Here is a 23,304-nt window from a genome sequence, read left to right as displayed (position 1 = left end):
CCATAGTATTTAGGCCGACGTATTTGATCCTATGGTTTGGTCAGTGGTATTGTTTTATATTATTGTTATTATTGAGCCCCATGTTTTTGGGCCCCTTGTATTGGTTATCTATGGTATTGACTCATGGTTTTAGCAAGAGCTTGCCTATATAAAGCAAAGGAGATCATTTGGCTAGACACTTGTGAAATTAAAAGATCTTAAGAGAAGCTAGATCTGAAATTCTTGTAATCGGTTTGTGAGAGAGAGTTGAATCAATATCAAGGAGAAACATGAGAATTACAAGTCGGATCTACTAATGGGTTGATATCTCCTCGGTGCATGTTCAGATCTGTAGAACTGACAGTCTGGGTTATTCTTGAAGTCTTGAAATTATCTATACCCGCAGGACCGCAAGTACAGTGAAGGAAAAGTGCGTAGGTACGCAGGCCCAGAAGCACTGTGGGTGCGGAGGTCCGCAGACCCAGAATTGGAGAAGATGCGGAGGGGCGCAGGCTTTCCATTGGACACAGAGCGGAGGTGCGCAGGAAAGCAGTTGGAAACAGTGCGGATGTACGCAGGTGGTCTATGGGTGAAGCTGCAGACTTTTCATGAAATCTATTTAGCTGCCCCTATTTATTATTGTTGTGTTTTGGGTTTTGAAGTGACGTCTGGTTTCTGGTATTATGTTCTGATAAGAGCAGTGATTGATTGAATGATTATGATTAGCTTTAGTATTATGGATCAGGTTCATAATGACTTATCCTTATATTATCTGGTGGACTAGATCTGGTTGATAACTCTCATTGTATATGTATTGATCTGGTGATTGGGTGATTCAGAAGGTTGTTTGATTATGAGCTTCAATGTTGTTGTTGGGTCTAGTATGAAAATTGGATGAAACGTGGCCTTTCAAATTATGTGTTGTGTTTCAGTGTATCCAGTCTGAAAATTGATGAAACGTGGTACCTGGAGGAGAGAAGATTGTAGGTCAGCACCTACGTACTAGTATCTAAGCTAGTACAAGAGCAAAGGGGGTTGTAGCTCTCGTACTGGTATAAGACTGCACCAGTACAAAATATTGTAAAAGGATTTTCTTATTAAGAAGAAGATTGAGATGACTTGCAGCAGTTGGTTTTCTCCCGCATTGGGTTTCCACCTTATATCATGGTGTTCATGTGTGTGCCTTATGTGTGATGATCTACTCTATGTTACTGCATCTGTTAACTGATAATATGGTTGATAATGTTCTAATGCACTCATTGAAGATCAATTAACTTAATCATAAGAAGTTGTGGAAGTAGAATATATGGATCAGAGTTTGGAAATGAAAAAGTTTTATTGACTTGATAATACTGATTCACCCCCCCCTCTCAGTATTATTTCCAACAAGGTATTAAAGGATAGGGTTGCAACTGCATTTCACAGGGAATATTTTCAAGAGGTGGGGGACATTGTTTTTTATGGTTAATTTTGGGCAAGTGTGGAGTATGTTTTTCAGTTCACCAAGCCCATTTATAACATGATTTTTTTGTAGATACAGATATGTCGGTGGTTAAGGAGGTGTATGAGAAGATGGATAACATGCTAGGGAAAATCAAAGATATTTTTTAGCCAAAAGATGCCACCTTGTATGATCATATTCACAAAAATGTGGTAAAAGGGTGGGATAATCTTAATGTTCCACTCCATGCCTTGGCATATGTCCTTACGTCCAAATACTACTCTTCATCTTGGTTCACCAAACCTACAGCTAGGGGTGGTATTAGGATAAATCCTCATACAAATCCAAAGGTACAAAATGGGTACATGCTAGCATTAGAGAAGATGGTCCCTAACAAGGAGTGTGCGAGAATGTGTGAAGAATTAGGAAAATACTTCAGTCAAATTGGAAATTTTGGTACTTTACACGCAATCGATGATACAGATAGATTGAATCTTGTTGAATGGTGGAACATGTATGGCTCTTGGGGATCTTTGGCGAAATTGGCAATTAAAATTCTTTCATAGGTGGCTGATACTTCTTATACAGAGAGGTGTTGGAGCACCTATAACTTCTTCCAAAATGTCAAAAGAAACCACCTCAATGAAAACTAGGAAAAACACTTGGTTTATGTACACAGAAACTTGAGGTCATTAACACATTTATGTGAGCGAGCTCAGTTTGATAGAGCATATATCACTTGGGACAACAAACCAAAGGAGGACAATTTGGAGATGGAGCCTTACATTTAGAATAGATGGAAGTAGAACTTTTGGATGATGAGGATGACAATCATCAAGTAGCAATAATAGCATCAACAACAATGCCACACCCATCCACTAGTAGTGTTGAAGTTGCACTAGCTTTGTTGCCACCTCCATCTGCAACATTACGTGGAATTCATGTGTTCTCTGGTTCTGGATGTGGTTAGACTATGTGGGAGGAGACTCCCATTATTCATAGATCATGAGAAAATAAATTAAAGTTTCTCATGGCATGAAGAAATATAAGTAGATGGTACATTTAACTGTCTTTTCTAGTTTCTAGTACTTTTTATAACTATTGACCTTTTAATATTTATTATGGTATATTTTCTAAACAATATATGACAATTTAAGTTTGAAGTTTGAAGTTGACAATTATAACTCATTGGTAGTGAATTATGAATATGATACTTCTTGAAACATTTCATTTCATGATTGATATTCTTTGTTATAGATTGGTAATGGTTGCAAGCACAACTTTAGTGATGACAAATGTTATATATTGAATTTTGAAACTTTAAAACTTTAAGGTTGATGAGAATCAAGATGTGTGTGGACATGTGGTTGATGAAGATTATCACTACTAGATGATTGATCTTATATGGTTTAATCCATGTTTTTATGCTTTTCATATATAATTCACCGTTTTGCATGCTTTTGTTGACATATATGCATAAAAAATATAAAAATATATTATATAAAAAACGCTCCCAACCCGAAAGCTTTTGAAAATTCTCTCTCTCACTCTCGCTCCCTCTTCCAAGCAGCCTTGCATTGACGACCGACAAATTCAAATGTGAACCATTTATTGAGCTAACAAGTAGATAAAGTCCAGTAGATCCAAATGAATTTCCCTACACAACACATCAAAAGAATGAATCTGGTGTACTCACTGCATGATAGAGAAATTAATGCAATAGAATCAATACACTATATAGTAGTGAATGCATAATAACCTCAACAACTATTACCTATTAAGACACATTCTATGAGGTTTATTTCACCTAACCACCAACCAATCATAGTGCAACTACATGTTTTTTATTTAAAATATATATCAATAAAAACATTACCAAACCATATCAATGTTGGTCGCATTAAATAACTTCTCATAAAATAACTAATAAGTTCAAGAATTAAAGTGATTGCTATATGTCCCCTTGTAAGGAAATAACAATTTCGCTTAAATTGTGATTATTATGTATTTCTATATATCTCCCCTTGTGATTGTTATGTATTTCTATATATCTCCCCTAAGAGGAGCATAAGAGTTTCCCTTGCTCAAGTTATATTTTAGAATTAAATATTTTAGAATTATTAATGTCCCCCATTTCAAATATATCCATAAAAGAGAATAATAGTTTCCATAGCTTGAATTGTATTTGAGAATGATTAAAGTCTTACGTGTTATAGATTTGGTAAAAGTCTTTAAATATAGATTGCATAAACGTGTGAATCAAGATCATGAACTTTCCCACTTTATTTGTATTTAAATAATTAATTTCATCTAACTTTATAGAATTCATCAATATATTATATAATTTTTAATTAATATTAAAAAATACAAAATTTACAAATAAACAATATTACATTAAGAGGAAAACTTAAAACTTTTAATTAATATCTAAAAAATATAATATAAAATATAATTTTTAATATTTAATATATAAAAACTTGAAATATTAGAAAAGAAATGTGCATACAAAATCATATATATCTATATATATATATATATAATTTTTATATTTACCATTAATTTTAATATTATATTTCAACGATCTCTTTGTATATAATAACCAATTAAATTTTAACATATCGAAACAATTTGGACAGGACTTATTTTACATAAATAAATAAAAAATCCAAGGTAAAAACATGCTTTTCACTATATATTGATTCATCACCGCCACCATATGCATTGTATTTCAATGCAGCTAAATTCATTTTCCACAGAATTTCGTCATGAATCAGTTGAGATCTCATATAAGCCTCGACCAGGACTTTAGGTAGAAAAATAGAAAAAATGCGTGGATGCCCTTCCCGTGGAAGAGAAGCTCAATGTCTTTGCCAATTTTCCTAAGATTCTCAACGTATCTGAGATTCCAATCCAACAAAGCGTCATGGCTGTCCACTACGACCAGCATTGGGGGAAGGGGAAGGGCGGAGATATCATTTGACCCAAATACATTGCAGGCGAGATGGTCCCTGTTGGCACCATAGACATAAATGTAATGCCTTCCAATGCCAGTCGGAGTTGTTGATATTGACGATGGGAGCGCTCTGAAGTCTGAGTTCAGAGGGCGTCCTCTCCTCCCCACCAAAAAATGGGTGCAGAAGCACAATATCCACTATTCTCACTCCCTTCATAGCCATATCCTTTTGCGCCAAGACCCTGCAACCCACCTGGTGAACTATGCTCACACCTGCACTCTCACCCATTAGAAAACAACGAGATAGATCTGCATTACCTAGGAGTTGGGCTCGACTGTCGTCCGAGCACAGCCATGTGATGCCCTTCCCGTGGAAGAGACGCTCAATGTCTTTGCCAATTTTCCTAAGATTCTCAACGTATCTGAGATTCCAATCCAACAAAGCGTCATGGCTGTCCACCACGACCAGCGTTGGGGAAGGGGGAGGACCCTGCAACTCACCTGGTGAACTATGTTCACACCTGCACTGTCACTCATTAGAAAACAACGAGATAGATCTGCATTACCTGGGAGTTGGGTTCGACCGCTGTCTGAGCACAGCCATGTGATGTCACCAAAGCAATCTTTGCATGGAATGGGATATCGATACTGTGGGGAGGACCTACAATCCACATAGATGATTATAACTTCATGCCTCCTCACTAAGTGCCTCCAGAATATTCTGTGTAATAGAAAATGGCGAGAGAAGCTAGAGAACCTGCCACCATGGAAGTAGAAGATGACAGGAAAGCGGGACCCCAATTCCTCTTTCTTTCTTTTCTCCTCCGACACCTTCGATTCCCCATCTCGAGCACGAACAGATGAACCCAGACTCCCATCTTGGTATCGATGACGAAGTCCTTGGTGTGAACTCTGTGTGGGCATGCTTGTGGTCCGCAGTCAGCTAATTGAGCTCAAAGCCAAACGTTATAGCATTGAAGTCTGTAGGATGTTGCTGAAGTTGTAGCTCGTCCTCCCCAGCTTGCGCTCGCGTTTGGATTTTAGAAGGTGGGTTAACAAATTCAAAATTCGAATTCGAATTTTAGAGCGCCATTATACAATTCAAAATTTGGAAGATAGTACGCATTAATTATGTGTTGAGTTGACAGCGTGGAGTATACATGGTCATGCCCTTTCATCCATACAAGAGTATGAATAGGAACGATGTATGCATACATCCGCAGGCGGAGTATTGGGTCCCGCGTATGTCACCGGAAACGCGAGGTCGCCCGTCGGAGTTATGTATGCCATCCCACTGACGTGCACCACATACATAGATGGCAAGGGCATTTATGACTCTTAAGAGTGCATTTATAATGCTATAGTCCATGAAATAGCACTTGCCATCCAATGACCGTGCCATAATTACGTGCTTTCAACGAAGATTAGTGTTGTCACATGCTTTCAAGGATTTAATGACTAAATTGAAACGGATTCCTTTAGTTGTGTACTAAATAGTTTTAGTAAAAAAAAATTAAATTAACTGAATATAAAAGGTTGGAATTTTATTGATTTAGAATTATGGTGAGGGTGGTTTTTTTAATTTTTAAATAATTTGGGTGGTTCTTATATTTAATAAAATTTAGAGATAAAATTTTATAAATAAAATAAACATGTAATTGAATTTAAGTTTTTATGATTTATATAATTAAAAGTAAGAATTTAAAAAAAAAATTATATTATAAGTTTTATTGAGGCTTTGTGGTTCATTGTCAAGTTAAGATGTAGAACCAGATCCTGCATTATTAATTTTTTATTTGAAAAGAAAATGATATAAAGCCATATAGGTGATGTAATAAGTTGAGGTATTTTAAAAATCTATATATTAAATAATTGAAGGGTGTTAAAAATATATTATTTAAAAAATGTATTGATTAAATTAAGAATAATTAACCAAAGTTTTTTGGTAGAAATTATATAAGAGAAATTTTTGGCCTACCAGACTTGAACCAAGTGTGGTATGACCAGATGAGGTCAAATTTTCAAATTTAAGAAGTCTATATTTTAGTCAAATTATTAAGTAGAGATGGGTTCCTTACCCATAAACAAATAAGTTTTATACATTAATTTGGTCTTGACTTGGTTGTGATTTTAAAATTAAATTATTATTAGTTTAACTAATAGATATTTTGATTTTTTTTTGGTCAATTTTGCTCAAAAATCAGCAAGAGATGTTGTGATGTCGTATCAAGAGATGTTGTAATGTCGTGTCCTGTAAAAACATTTTTGAGTTGGTCAAACTACATAAAAATAAAAAATTTAAAAAATGAATAAAAATTATAATGTAATATAATGTAAGCATTTTAACTTTGTGAAATAAAATTAAAAATAAAAATAACCCTATAAAAATAAAATAAAAATGATCCAGAGTATTGAAAACTTATAATATTGACTTATGGTATTCATGTGGAATATTGTCTATTTAAAATATATATATATATATATATATATATATATATATATATATATATATATATATATATATATATAATCCCTCTTAACCCTTAATAATTCCAGTATTAAAATAAATCTAAACTAATTTTAAAAAACCACAATCTCATCCAAAATTCTATAATCAAATTTCAATAAAAAAACCTAAAACATTTATTAATTAAACTTGTTGGACACCTAATCCTCTATGGGTTGGTGTAGAATGTGAACAACCATGAGTGTAAGGGCCCCGAGTTGCAGGTGGAAACGTGCGAGCGAAGAGCTGCGGCACAGTGGACAAAATATGACCAAGTGCAAAGTGTTTGGTGTATATACCCCATGGGCAATCCCGGGCGAGCCGATGGGTGGGCAAGCCGATGGACGGGCGAGCCAACGGGTAGGTGAACCAACCGATGGACACATGGTTGGGTCGGCCGGTTGGTGGGCCAACCCATTCGAAAGTTAAAACGGTGAAACGTATGGTCGGCTAGATGGATGGACGCGTTGGTTCATTGTTGGGCAAGCCATATACATAGGAGAACTTGGCATGGAGCTAAGGAAATCAATCAACCAAGCTTTCTAAGCGTCCAAGGGTGGAAAGGCGAAGAAGTGCGAAGTTGGTGGACTGAAACTGGGCGAAGGTGCAGGCGGACGACGTGCAGGGCCGAAGCACTCGAGCCGAGGAAAAGTCGTGCGAAGTCATCTGGGTGAGGGCGTCGTTTGGGAAAATCGTGCGAGGGCATCGTGCAAAAAAGTCATGCGAAGTCATCGGGCGAGGGCGTCGTTCAGAAAGTCATGCGAAGTCATCGGGCGAGGGTGTTCGTGCAGGATCGTTCGAGGGCCTTCAGGCAGGATCGTTGGAGGTTGTTCGAGGGCGCGACAGGGCATCCGTTCGAACGGTCGTTCGAGGGCATGGTAGGGCATCCACTCGAACAAACCGAGTTGGTCGAATGGTGAATCGGGCGAAGTCTTGAACAAGTGACACGACCCGTCGGTGGACAAGTTGGGTGTTCATTGGAAGCGCTCGACGAGTTAGACGAGCTGAACAGAACGCGTTCGGGTGAATGTGCAGAGGCAAATGAGGAGTTGGGTAGAGTCGTTTGGATGACCATGTGGGCATGCCGACGAGCTGGGCTAATCGAGTTGTGGCGGTGAATGTAAAAATATTCTAAGTGTAAATTTGGGGTTTCCTCAAGATTTAACTTGTATATTGTAAACTGTTATTATTATTATTACGGGCAGACTCATCATAGGGAGTTGCCCGTCCCAATTACACTGTTGTGTATTTCATGTTAATGTTGATTCATGGTGTAATGAAGTTAATATGATGAATGGTATAACGAAAGATATGCTTAGCTGTTGAAAAATAAACTAAGTATAAAAGTAAGGCGTAGTCCACGATCGCAAGTATTAGTGAAAAGAAAGTGGTCTGTGGTGTCACACCTCCTATAGTGTGGTTGGAAGAGTACCACCAGTGTAGGGGCATGACAGGTGGTATCAGAGCTGGTGAAGTGAGTCAAGGAGCTGATCCCACTACACTATCATGACAGGTGGTATCAGAGTTGATGAATGATGGGAAGTTGAATACTTGACACTCGTGACAGGTGATTCAGAGAATCAAGGAGGATGTCTATCTTGCAGAAAATGGGTTTTGCAACCTTCGAAGAATGGCAAGGAAGTCTACTTGAAGAATCAAGTGAGTTTGAACAAAGAATTGCGGAAGTGGGCAAGGACTTGTTCGAAACAAGAGATGCTCTTTGTACTTTGGTCAAGGAAGGGATCTCTGACATGAATAGGGATGAAGCCTATCGACTTGCAGGGAAAGTGGACTTGTTTGATGCAGAATTCAAGGAGTTGAAGATAAGGCAGGACTTGATTCGAAAGAAGCGGGAATGGCTAGCTCTTAAGAAAAAGTAGTTCATAGCTTTCATTCAGGATAAGGAGAAAGCTGCAGATTGCGATGATGAGAAAGAGGAAGCCGTGATAGTTGAGGATGTTGCAGATGTGACAACGATAGAGGATGAACTTGAGATTGATCAAGTTGGACTAGGATCGTGCAGTTTGCAGACATTGGTGGATGAGGAAACTCACATGGAGGGGCCTCATGATGAAGTAAGTATTATTGATACTTGTGTTTCAGTGAGACTTTTGGAAGATGAACTGGCTGCAGGGAAGAGAAAAATCAGTTTGCCAATGTAAGGGAGGATCTTACCATGGATGTCTACAATTGATCCAAAATTGGATCCTTAAAATCTCTTAAAGTTACCCAAACTCTGTAAAGAAACTCATGCTGAAGTTTAAAGTCTTGTGGATGTCGGAGCTATTAGAAATAACCTCTGAATAATGGTAATTTTGCAGCTAGCATGGGGCAACAAGGACCTTCGGTCAAAGCAATTGACCGTTGGCCCATGGAGACTGTGCATGGCACAAAAATAACAGTTGGGAGGTTCAAACCCAGAAACAGAGGCTGTTTTAGATGCGCATCGCTGGGAAAAACCCCTCGAGAAGGAAAATACCTGAGCGCTCGGTCACAAGGGAAACTGGAAAAACCATGGGAAAAGCGCTAAAACAGAAGGTGGGTCCTGCGCTCCAAAACTGGCGGAATATTGGAGGCGTTTTTGGCGGTAAGCGGGTTTTTCAGACGACCCAACGATTCCATACATTGAATGACGCGTGTCCAGTAGATGAGAGAGAAAACCAGTCTCATCGCGGGCTAACGTTCGAGCAAGTCACCCGTGCGATAAGAGCGATAACCATAGGATCTGGAGGCCCCAGATCTAACGGCGGATATTGCATCCAATGGATGACTGGAACCAAGGGAGAAATAAGATATGACACATAAAGATTTGAAGTCCGACGGGGACGATGAGTTGGCAGAGATTCATGTTTCGCGGAAATTCTTGGATTAAACGGAAAAAACGGTCATTTCAAATGATTGACTGTTTCTGGTAAACCTGACACTTATCCATTACGGAATAGGTGGTCGTTTCCCTGTGAGGTGATGTAGTGACTGTAACAACCGAAAGAAGGAATTCAAGCGGACAGAGGCAGGGAACGAGAGAGCTAAAAGAGGAAATGAATAGTCAGGAAACAGATGGCTTAAAGCCACAGAATGACAGAGAGAGAAAGGGGAAATGCAAAGAGGGGACAGAAGAAGAGAGGAGAGCGAACAACGAAAAAAAGCTGAATGCGCAGATAGTCTTGGTCAGAGATCGAGTGAAAATCCAGAGAACTCAATTGACAGCAGCATATTGTTGTTGGACTTGCTTGGAGGTCGAGTGACTCACAAAGGCATGCAAATGCCAAGAGAAAGAGCTTAGAGAAGCCAGAGCAGAGAGCCATGAGCAAAGCCAGAGCCAAGAGCCAGAGCGAGCACCAGAAGCGAGAGCTGAGAGCCAGAACCAGAGCCTGAGCCCAAAAGCGAGAGCCAGAGTCAGAGCCAAGAGCCAGAGCAAGAGCCAGAGCCAGAGCCAAGAGCCAGAGCTAGAAAGTCGAAGAACTGCAAGAGCCAAGGGATACGATGGTGTTCTGAGCCCAATGTTCCTGTGTAAAACATTGGAGTTGAGTATGGAACTTGTAAAAGAACTGTTGCCATAATCCCAGAGAGTTTAATCGAGTTGATTAGAGCTCAAGGAGACGTAGCCTAAGATATCAGGGTGAAATCCATATTATATTGTTGTCTTATGTGTTTGTTTTTATTGCTGCTTTATCTACTATTATATGCATTTATATATCAGTTTAAGCACATTCCCATATTAACACAAACAACAGATTTTAAAGTAAATAATCAGCTGAAAACTAACACAAGCGTACACCCATATTTTCAAGCATTTCTTAATTCCGCATTGGTTAATCATTAAGACTTGGGAAAATTTAAAGCTTTGGAAGTGGGAGAGGTTCTTGTAAGTTAGACAAGAATCCTAAGAGCCCCATTTTCAAATCAGGTGGTATCAGAGCTTAAGATTGATTAACCCCTACCTTCAAGGAAGGTTGTATTAGAATGCTTGATTGACAGGGCAAAGGTTGCTTGTCTGAAGTTGTTTGGATAGTCAAGGATTGATTACCTCATCGATTGTATGCTTGGTTGCAAATTGACTATTGTTTGAGTTTGCAGAGGTGAAGGGAAAGCTATTGATAGCTCAGTCCAGGAAGGAAAAGAAGGAAGAAGGGCTGAAGGCATTCTTCTATCCCAAAGGACCTCAAAGCAACCCTTGAAGCACTAGAGGTTTGTTGCAAAAGGTTGCTTGAGTAAGCTCTTTAATAATCTTGTTTGAAGTTTTTTTGTGCATTTTGAAAATGACAACTTCTACAAGTGAGTTCTCAAATTTTTCTTACTCTCCAAGTTCCTTTGATGGAGACATGAAGCAAGGCTTGTCCACCATGATGGATATGGTGAGAGAAATGTATGAGGATGGTAGGAAGAGAAACCTACTTAGAGAGTAGTTGAATTTCATGGAGGAAGAGAAGCAAATGCTTTCTGGAAAATTGCAGAAAATGGAGAGGCAACTTCATATTGCAAATATGAACTTGAAAAGGATGCATGAGTTGGAGTCACAACTCTTTGTTGCAAAAGAAGCCTTGGCCAAGTATCATCTTGAAGAAGAGGTAAACCATTCCTGTTTGTCTTCAAATTCTTCTAAGAATGCTTATATTGGTTCTTTTGAAAAACATACTAGAGGCATAGATTCCAAGCTAATGTCCAAGATGGGCTATGAAGGAAAGGGCTTGGGAAAGCATGCACAAGGTATTGTTGAACCAATAATGGTTGAGGAAAGGCCTAAGTATTTGGGTCTTGGTTATGGACAATATTATGGAGAGAGTTCCAAAGCTTCCATGAAGGCCATTGAAACAGTTCCCAAAGGGAGTTTCATTGCAAGTCCTCTACCTCAGAAGTGTGAATATTGTATTCAGGAGGAATGTAATAGCTAGAAACATCATTCGCAGGATGCAGGTGTTCAGAAGCACATACTTGAACTAGAGGGTTGTGGAAACTCTGACAGCCTTGAAGAAAGTGGTAGTGTTCCAAAGGGAGCTACTTCTTCATTTGTCTCACCTCCTCATGAAGGCAATAAAGGTGAAAGAGGCAGGTATAAGTCTGGTTCTAAACACATTCCTTTTGATTTTGTAAAGCATGGAAAAAGAATTGCATGTTCCTTTTGTGGTTTGGATAACCATGATGTTTCTAGATGTTGGAAGAGGATGGCCACATATAGGAAACTTTTGAAGGAAAAGAAGCAAGCAACCAAAGGTCCACAAGACAAGGAAAATCATGTTGTCAAAAGGATGCACATGTGTTGCACTTACTTCCATAAGCAAGGGCATCTTGTTGAAAGGTGTTGACTTTGAATCCAGCACTGCTTCCACCAAAGTTGAAGGAGAAGGTGGAAAAAGAAAATTGCAGGGATGGAAATAAAGATTCCATGATTGATGTGTTTCAGGATGATTCACATATTGATGCTGATGTGCAAACAGAGGGACCTTTGAAATGGATTGGTAATAAATGGTTAGAATTCTTATCCAATTAAGACTGCATGTCCCTTGATGCATCTATTTTCATTTCTTTGTAGAATAAATGCAAGTTGCAGGATCTTACCAAAATGGTAAATGGAAAGAGGTTGAGTAGGAAACTCACTTTATTGCTGCAACAATATATTTCATCTCAGCTTCGAAAGTACAGTGTGCTTAAGTGAAAGTTGAAGGACAAAATGCATGCATGAGCATGAGATGCATGTAATTTGGCTTGGGAGAAGTTAACTTGGTCTCCAAAATGGAGATAATGATGAAGCGTTTCATCTTTTGGAAAAGAGTCCTAAAGGTATTTTTCTACATGCTTGACCTGAAGGGTCATTTGTTTTAAAGGCATGTTTTATTGGCTGGTTATCTAGTCAATCATTTGTATGCAGATATAAGATAGGGAACGGTTCACAAGATGTGAACTCTGTTTCTTTGTTGAAGTAGGAGTTAGCCCATGCAATTGTTGTCTATATGCCTGCTGTTGCTAACAGTTGTTGTTGGAAGCTTTTTAAACAGGTACAAATGAAAGTTTTGTGGAGCAGATGTACTTCACATTTGTTTGAGCCACCTTGGATCAAGGATCAAGGCAAAGAAGTTCAAACTACCTTCTGTAAACTTCACAGCAGAAGTTTTGCATGAAGTCAAGGAGGAAAACAGTTCTTCCTGAGACGACCAACCATCCAAGAAGGGAAGTGGTTATAGATTTTGGTTTAAAGGCACTATGCAAAGGCAGGTGTAGGGAGGTTGAAAGAAGAGGGTGTTGTTACTCTCATTTACTGCTCAAATCAGTGTATCGGTCTTTTGGTGGGCCACTTGATGGTCAAAGCACTTGACCGTTGGCCCATGGAGACTGTGCATGGCACAAAAGTAGCAGTTGGGAGGCTCAAACCCAGAAACGAAGGCTATACCCCTCGAGAAGGAAAAGCCTCGAGCGCTCGGTCGCAAGGGAAACCGGAAAAACCATACGAAAAGTGGTAAAACAGAAGGTGGGTCCCACACTCCAAAACTGGTGGAATATCGGAGGTGTTTTGGGTGGTAAGTAGGTTTGTCAGATGACCTAGTGATTCCATACATTGAATGATGCGTGTCCAGGGGATGAGAGAGAAAACCTCTCTCATCGCGGGCTAACATTCGAGCAAGTCACCTGTGTGATAAGAGCGATAATCGTAGGATCTAGAGGCCCCAGATCTAATGGCGGATATTGCACCCGATGGATGACCAGACCCGAGGGAGAAATAAGCTATGGCACATAAAGATTTGAAGTCCGACGAGGACGATGAGTTGGTAGAGATTTGTGTTTCACGGGCATTCTTGGAGTAAACGGAAATAACAACCATTTCAAACAATCGAGTGTTTTCGGTAAACCTGGCACTTATTCGTTACGGAATACGTGGTCATTTCCCTGTGAGGTGATGCAGTGACTGTAACAACCGAAAGAAGGGATTCAAACAGACAGAGGCAGGGAACGAGAGAGCTGAAAGCGGAAACGAACAGTCAGGAAACAGATGGCTTAAAGCCACAGACTGACAGAGAGAGAAAGGGGGAATGCGCAGAGGGGACAGAAGAAGAGAGGAGAGTGAACAACGAAAAAAAGTTGAATGCGTAGAGAGTCTTGGGAGTCACTTGGAGGTCGAGTGAAAAGCCAGAGAACTCAATTGGTAGCAGCATATTGTTGTTGGAATTGCTTGGAGGTCGAGCGACTCACAAAAGCATGCAAAGGCCGAGAGAAAGAGCTTAGAGAAGTTAGAGCAGAGAGCCACGCGCCACAACCAAAGCCAAGAGCTAGATCGAGTGCTAGAAGTGAGAGCTGAGAGCCAGAACCAGAGCCCGAGCCCAAAAGCCAAAGCCAGAGTGAGAGCCAGAGCCAAAGCAAGAGCCAGAGCCAGAGCCAAGAGCCAAAGCTAGAAAGCCAAAGAGCTCCAACAGCCAAGGGATAAGATGGTGTTCTGAGCCCAATGTTCTTGTGTAAAACATTAGAGTTCAGTGTGGAACTTGTAAAAGAACTGTTGCCATAATCCCAGAGAACCTATTTGAGTTGATTAGAGCTCAAGGAGACGTAGCCCAAGATATCAGGGTGAACTCCATATTATATTGTTGTCTTATGTGTTTGTTTTAACTGCTGCTTTATCTACTGTTATATGCATTTATATGTCAGTTTAAGCACATTCCCATATCAGCACAAACAACAGATTTTAAAGTAAATAATTAGCTGAAAACTAACACAAGCCTACACCCATATTTTCAAGCATTTCTTAATTCCACATTGGTTAATCGTTAAGACTTGGGAAAATTTAAAGCTTTGGAAGTGGGAGAGGTTCTTGTAAGTTAGAAAAGAATCCTAAGAGCCCCATTTTCAGATCAACGATGAGACCTTGTATGGAAAAGCAAAAATCATTGATTGTTGCAGGACTAGTTAGGGTTGTTTGTGACCTTATGATAGAAGGTACAAGGGCCTGTGACAAGGGAGGAACCTGATGATCGTTGCGGAGGAATGGGTCATGCTTTAGCCACATGGAGAAATTGGCTAAGTGCCCGACATGACTCATGGACAGAATGAGAGAGGGCACACACTTGAGTATGGTGATACTTGGGTGGACTTCTCATGGCCGAGACCAAGAGGAAGTTTTGGTGGAATCTTTAGTGGGGAAGCCATGGTGGAAGAGACTCATATGTTGATGTTATGGTTGGGTGATCGAGTTCACTAGAACGATTTGCAGGCTTGGATGAGGATGATCAATTGAATTGATGGGTCTACCTAGTTGGACAACATGGGCAACTTGAGTCATGGACATCAAGTTGGAGACATGGAGCATGGCAGTCTTAAGCAAGGAAATTATGTAGGAGCACTTGTAGAGGTGTCATTTATGGGCATCCAATGAGGAGTGCTAAGGCAGGGATGTTTTGCAGGTGGATTTGCTGATGTGACATGGAGATTTTTTATTTATGAGCCGATGGAGATGTTGTGCACTCTTGTAAAACAAGGCCATGGAATGGTTGGACTTGTGAGCAGACTATGGAGCATTCCTACTACATGGAGAGCCGAGGCATATTGTAGAGACCTTTGGGTTGAGACATGTATGTGTGCTAGGGTGTTGGTTGGAGATGACTCATGGAGCTCATGATGACATGAGGTTGTGACTTTTGGGGACTTCATATATGGTGGACTTAGAGGATCTGATGCATTGAGAAGCTGAGGTTAGGGACTTTGATGCAGGATGGGGTGCATACTTTTGAGTACATGTATGGGTGTGCTTGAAAGAGTGACTTGATGTGGAGGATTGATATGAGACACTTTGGAGTGATGGAGTTACAACGATGATGATGCCTTGGTGGCAACACTTGGGCATGGGTTGAGCCGAGACTTAACCACTTTTTACACATGGATGGATGAGACAGGTGTATACTTGTTTCTATGGCAGACTTGAGGGATGGCACATTGCAGATATGATGGAGGTTGCTTCATGAACTTGGATGTGGCACATCGAGAGTCGGGTTTGATGAGAGGATCTCTTCATTTTGAGGAGATGGATCTTATACATATGGATGATGATGTTGGATAGATGTGGCTGATTTCATGCAACACATTGATACCAAACATCATGGACAACATGTTGCAGACAAGATGGATACTACTTCATGGAACTGGGCATGGCTTACTTAGATGGAGATGGATTCTTGATCGAGTTGATGATGTGACAGATGTTCTGAGTAAAGATTGATGATGGCACAAGGATGTGCATTCTTATGGTTTGGGTGTGACAGTTGGACTGATCACTCGACTAGTTCAAATCATGGGGCTCGAGTAGTGTACAAAGATGTGTTAGCATTATGTTGGAGTATCATGGCAGTAGTTCACACAATGGCGACACATGATGAGGTCGACACGATATGTTGCAGTAAGCATGTAGCTTGAGTTGGAGGGACCAGCCTTCCATAGGGGAAGCAACATGTGGAGATTGCGACGAATGTGGTTGATGATCATGGATTGAGAAGACTTTCTGATGTATGACATATCGGTGGTTTATATGACATTGGTATGGATATCTTGGTGATAGATAGTTGCTAGGATGAGAAATTGTTGAGGGTGAAAATGATTTCAAGTGGGGCAGAATGTAAGGGCCACGAGCTATAGGTGGAAACGTGCGAGCGAAGAGCTGCAGCACGGTGGACAAAATATGACTAAGTGCGAAGTGTTTGGTGTATATACCTCGTGGGTGGTCCCGAGCGAGCCGATGGACGGGCGAGCTGACGGGCAGGTGAGTCAATGGACGGGCAAGCTGATGGGTAGGTGAACTGAACGATGGACACATGGTTGGGTCGGCTGGTGAGCGGGCCAACCTGTTCGAAAGTTAAAATGGTGAAACATATGGTTGGCTAGATGGATGGACATGTTGGTTCATTGTTGGGCGAGCCATATACATAGGAGAACTTGGCATGGAGCTAAGGTAGTCAATCAACCAAGCTTTCTAAGCATCCAAGGGTGGAAAGGCGAAGAAGTGCGAAGTTGGTGGACTGAAACAGGGTGAAGGTGTAGGCGGACGGCATGCAGGGCTGAAGCACTCGAGCCAAGGAAAAGTCGTGCGAAGTCATCTGGGCAAGGGCGTCATTCAGGAAAATCGTGCGAGGGTGTCGTGCAAAGTCATTGGGTGAGGGCGTTGTTCAGGAAAATCGTGCGAGGGTGTTAGGCAAGGGTGTTGTGCAGAAAAGTCGTGCAAAGTCATTGGGCAAGGACGTCGTTCAAAAAGTCGTGCAAAGTCATTAGGCGAGGGTGTTCGTGCAGGATCGTTTGAGGGCATTCGGGTAGGATTGTTCGAGGTCATTCAAGGGCATGGCAGGGCGTCTGTTCGAACGGTCGTTTGAGGGTTTGGCAAGGTGTCTGCTCGAATGACCCGAGTTGGTCAAACAGTGAACCAGGCGAAGTCTTGAATGGGTGACACGACCCACCGGTGGACGAGTTGGGCGTTCAGTGGAAGTGCCCGATGAGTTAGACGAGATGAACGGAACACGTTCGGGTGAATGTGAGGAGGCAAATGACGAGTTGGGCAGAGTCATTCGGACGACCATGTGGGCGTGCCGGTGAGCTGGGCTAACTGAGTTGTGCCGGTGAATGTAAAAATATTCTAAGTGTAAATTTGGGGTTTCCTCAAGATTTAACTTGTATATTGTAAATTTTTATTATTATTATTACGGGCAGACTCATCATAGGGAGTTGCCCCTCCTAGTTATACTATTGTGTATTTCATGTTAATGCCGATTCATGGTGTAATGAAGTTAATATGATGAATGGTATAATGAAAGATATGCTTAGCTGTTGAAAAATAAACTAAGTATAGATGTAATGCATAGTCCATGATCACAAGTATTGGTGAAAACAAAGTGGTCGGTGGTGCCGCACCTCCTATAGTGCGGTTGGAAGAGTACCGCCAGTGTAGGGGCATGGTAATGAGAGTCCAAGAGACCTTGGGATGTGGAACCCAACGGTCACACAAATGTACGATAAATGTATATCATTGTCAAATAATAGATGCACTCTCCTGCTTATCTTTAATATTCTGTTGCTGCCATGTGTGTGTTTAACATGGTATCAGAGCGGGCGGTCTTTTTCCATGCTCAAGTATGAGCCACTTGTTTATGTGAGCTTGTTTTTCTGTGGTCTTTCTATACATGTTAGTCTTGTACCTCTGTTCTAGACTGCCATCTCTGTCAAATCTTTCTTGTTGAATGAGCTGGTCGAGAGTTAAATGTTATACCATACCTTGAATTTCGTGAACCACCTTAATACACTTTCCAGAATCTATCTGCACTAGTTAGAGCGCAGGTCTCAAATTAGTTTTATATAGTGTAACTCCTGTCAGATTTCTCTACCATATTTTCTGTCCTCTACGTTAGTTTTATTGAATGGTGTCTTTAATAATTAGTGGGGTTGGTTGAATGATGGCTCCCTACACACAGTTTGCCTATTGGCCCCAATACACTGCTCTCTGAATGCTCCTTCGACTGGTACGTTGCCACCCATACCAACCGATTTCCTACAGGCATAATGCCCTCAATCGAGGACCAGAACTTGAGTCTGGCGCCTTAGATCACTCGGCCATCCTTAGCTATATCTCACATTCGAGATCCTTAACAACGAGATAGCATTCGGGTTTGTCACATCGAATTATGTCTATAATGTATTGAATTTTCTGGCAACCATCCCATGTGTTGCCATCATCGTGTTAATCGCATAGACTGGCAACCGCGGCAATGAAACCTACGAAAGTGAACTTGATGCTAGAACAGACGTTGCTTCGATGTTTACTAGTTCTAAGATTGTCGGTGGAGAGTATTAGCGTATGGAGTGATTAGAGCGAAGAACACAACGTTTGCAATGGAGTTTTCGATTCCAATGGTGGTATGACTACACAAGAGAAGCACAACATTATGTGGATGCTCCATACAAATTAGGCACACTGTATCATCCCACTCTTTCTTCTGAGCATTGATTTCTTCATCTTTCAATGAGTTTTCTCCAGAGATAAGATGCTGCTCATTGTAAGGATGATATCTGGAACACCTAGCCTTGTGCGAAACCAAGTTATTGGACTGCTCAAGATCCTTTGGCATCTTTATCTATTAACTGATTTGGGTATCACCTCATAATCACTCTCTGACACCGAAAGGTAGTGCTCATCAAGTTCTGCTAATACCTCATAATCGATCTCATCAAGTTACTTGACGAACGTCTCTGTCCAACTTTATGATTCGCTTCAATTGAGCCAGAGGAAATGGTGGCACATTTGCATTTGAATTCCTTCTCTGACTAAATGAGATTCCTACTCTTGTTGCCGTTGTATCTGCTTATCCTCTTTTGAGGGCTCCAGATGGGGATGAGTTTGATTGTATTTTGCCTTTTGTGCATCTGTGAGGGATTTCCATAGCTGAGAGAGAGCTTTTTGCAGGGATGTTAGGGTGCGATTGCTTGACCTTTTCTCTGTTGAGGTTGCAGAAATTGAAGTATGGCGATAGCTTCTTAGCCTTGCCTTCTTCACTATTTCCCTTGCGCTTCTTGGCGGATCCAGCCATGGTATGTCCCGTCCAATTACCACTATTGTTGCCTTGATCTGATACTCTGCACAACTGTTCTATGTATAACATCCGATTCTATGTATAACTATCAGTTCTGCAATTCTGGATGTATGTTTGGTTGTTTTTACCCCCAACATATAGTCGATCTTTAGCTACATCAAAGTAGATATTCGATAGGTCTACTATAGCAAAGCGCTGTATAATCTGGAAAATCTTATAGAACTGATAGTGTCCACCATTTCACTATACCCGTCTTGCACCTGAAACAAGGCGTAGCTCACCATCGTATACATCCACGAAATTATTCTTAGCCCAGAAAAGAGTCTGTGTGTGATTCACATCTTGTTGTTGCTCAGGGACATATTGTGAAACAACTACTCAGTCAACTTGCAAGCCTACTCGTACTCTTCCATGCAATACATTTAAGAGTTCAGCACAATCCAGAAGCAGAAAGAAAAGGTTGAATGTTATGAGTTTGGTATACGTGTGTGTTGATTGATTGAATTGTGCGTTGATTGAAATCTTGGGAGGTTGAACGTCTCTATGCGTTAAATCTCAGTGCGCTAGTTTATTTCTGAAATCGATTGTGTACCATTTATATGACCTAGGGACTCCTCAACCTAAGGAATCTAATTGACTCGAAGAAAGGAAGCGTGGACACCATTTTTCCAATCTGCATTGGAATCGTATGGACCTGTAAAAAGAGGCAACTTGTTCAGCGAATCAATTCATGTATTTGACGAAATTTGCGAGGTAGAGGAAGGTTCCAATCCAAATAATTGTTCCTGATGAGCAAACTGATAACTAGACTCCTGTTGTTTTGACATTGGAGCACCATATTCTCTGCTTTCACGAAGAGTTTCCCAGGACCTTTCCTCAGGAGAAGGCGCAGGTAGTGGTGACTGACCTCGCCAATCAAGAATATCAGGCTCTGCATATTGAATATGATATTGCACATGTATATTGATATCACCACGACCCCAACTTGATTCATCAATGACAAGCTCTTCAATGCATGGAGTCCTAAATGCATTCTGATAACAAAATTGTCATTGCTTATATATTGAGCAGTCTTACATATATGGGTTGCTGTGTTGAAGCTTTATTCCAACATTTTTTTTTGAGTTATTTTGAAGATAACTGCAAACAAGTTGTATGATTGTTTGGTCCTTTTTCAGAGACATTGCTGCAAATTTTGACAATCTAGAGACTATTATCCAAACCACTCTATTAATTTCTATTTTTCTAGCTTACAAAAAGCAGAGCTACTTCAATACTCTTTTGTTGTAAGTGAAAATGGCTCTAATTGGTGATGTATTAGGTTTATTAAATACCTTGATACATTCCACTATAGATGAGATGGTAAACATCACCAAGTACAATCTTTTCGACATTAAAATATGTCTGCAAAATGCACAAGATAAGATTGAATTTTTGCAGCTTGAATCTCAGATACAACAAGAAGAATTACAACAATGGAGTCGTCATTCTGAACCTGTTTCTGTTTAGAACAATGAAATAGACTCCCATAAATAGCAAGTCAATAATGTTACAAATTCAGATCCAGTGCCCAATGAAGCAGCAAATTCACATGCAGACGTAGAAGTTCAGTCTGCACTTTCCAAGCCCATCATCAAACCGTGGGAAGAGCTTGTTCACAACAAGAACAGAACCGGTGTTTGATATGACAAGGACGTGTCCTTTCATATTCCAGATTACTCAAAGCCCATCCAGTTTCAGAGTGCTAGATTTATTCATGACAGTTCATCTTCAGCTGTTCCAGATTCTGCCCCTCTTCCATAGCAACAACAACAAATTGTGAAATTCCAACACTGTGACTGAGTTGGCCATATGAAAGATCATTGTTTTGATCTTCATCCATGTAAGAATTGTCATAAAACCAATCATTCTTTAAACAAATGCTTCAGAAATAAACCTCTCGCAAGAACAAAGATTCATCTTGGATGGATCACTTCTTGGCAATGGGCTTCAATAGCCAAGAAGATATTTCACTCATACAAGAGGATTTGTTCTTGAATATTGAAAAGTCTTGCAGTTCAGATTTCTTCATCTTCTCACCTTGTATCTGACAGGGGGGAAATGATGGTCATCTACAAGCTTCAAAGCCACGTCAAGCGAGCCTGAGCCACAACCTGCCATACTAGATTCAGAGTCGTAGCCAGAGACAAAGATTCCCTTGAACATGCCTTCAGTCAGTGATACCTCTTCAAATAATTGGGGACACTTCCTCTAACAGAAGACTTCAGCTTCTTGCTAGTTTTAGAAGAGTTCTAGGAATTGCATCAAGCATTCCAGAGTTTTTGGTCATCCTTAAACCATCACAGGTTGAGACCTCCCTTTTCAGGTTGAGGTTCTCCATTTTATGCGGGGTGAGACCTCCCTTTATTGGTTGAAGGTTTCCCTCTTCAAAACATCAGGAGCACTTCCTCTAGCAGAGGACCTGAGCTTCATGCCAGACTTGGAAGAGTTCTGGGAACTACACTGAGTGTTCTAGTGTTGGTGGTCATCCTTAAACCATCGCCCTTTATACCAACATTTTAGAGAGCACATTCAGCCTAGTGCTACCATGTTTTTTGCACATTTTGTATTACAGCTCTCTTCTTGGACTCATACATAACCCTTCGGATTAAGGGGGGGAATTTTGGACACCTAATCCTCTATGGGTTGGTGTAGAATGTGAACAGCCATGAGATTCCAAGAGACCTTGGGATGTGGAACCCAACGGTCACACGAATGAATTATAAATGTATATCATTGTCAGATAATAGATGCACTCTCCTGCTTATCTTTAATATTTTGTTGCTGCCATGTGTGTGTTTAACAAAACTGCACATTATTACTTTAAATACAAATATAAATATGGTGGAAATAGACACCCTTATCGATGATCGAATGCTCCACCAACTTCGTAATACTACTATTGATGTTTGAATGTTCCACTGACTTCATTATGCTTCACCTCGGTGAATGTTGGATTGTTGGATATGCTTAATGCTTTTTTTTTTTAATTTCTTTTATCCACTATATTATTTTTGATGATTTAAGCAAAATCTATGTTGGGTTGTGTTATATTCTTTCCATGTAGTTAACAGGGGGTTTGAGGGTACCAAAATTTTGGTTTTGGACCCTATGTTAGGTTGGGTGGACCCACCTATGGTTTTGTGCATGATTTTCGCACATGTTTTTGGATGTGATGGTTTTTAGTCCATGGTTTTGGATGCGATGGTTTTCGGTCCATGGTATTGGATGCTTCGGCAGGTATAAATATGTATTGTAACATTGAAAAGAACATAATGAAAAATCAAGCTGGTAGTCCCGGTTTTGGGATCCAAGGGAAAATCTCTGTGTATATGTGTTTTATGTGTTATGCTCTCGCAGTGTTTATCTTATGTGTTTTAGAATTCATATGCAGTAATTTCTGTACGGGTTTAAAACCTACATTTGGTATCAGAGCTATTTTGGCTTCAAGTGGACGCCTTTATTGCTGAGGGGTTTCGCTTGGGCCTGTGGTAGACTCTGTTCAGTGGGAGATCTGTGAGATCGATTCTGGTGGTGAAAGAAGATGGCGAACAATGGAAAGATAGAGATCAAGAAATTTAATGGTCAGAGTTTTGAGTTGTAGAAACTGAAGATGGAGGATCTATTGGTGGATAAAGATCAGTGGATCACCGTAGATCCGGGTACTAAACCAATAGGAGTGTCCAATGAAGAATGGAAGAAGTTGGATCAGAAGGCAAAGATCACAATATGATTATGTGTCTCAGATTTAGTATTGCTGAATGTATTAGAGGAAGCTACAATGAAGGCTTTGTGGGACAAGTTAGGGACTTTGTACTAATCTAAGTCTCTGGTGAATAAA

This window comes from Pinus tabuliformis, chromosome 4_1, assembly GCF_031772625.1.
Source record: "Pinus tabuliformis cultivar Carrire ecotype Pingquan chromosome 4_1, CPIR1, whole genome shotgun sequence".
Taxonomy (NCBI): Eukaryota; Viridiplantae; Streptophyta; class Pinopsida; order Pinales; family Pinaceae; genus Pinus; species Pinus tabuliformis.
Note: the sequence above shows the minus strand (reverse complement) of the source record.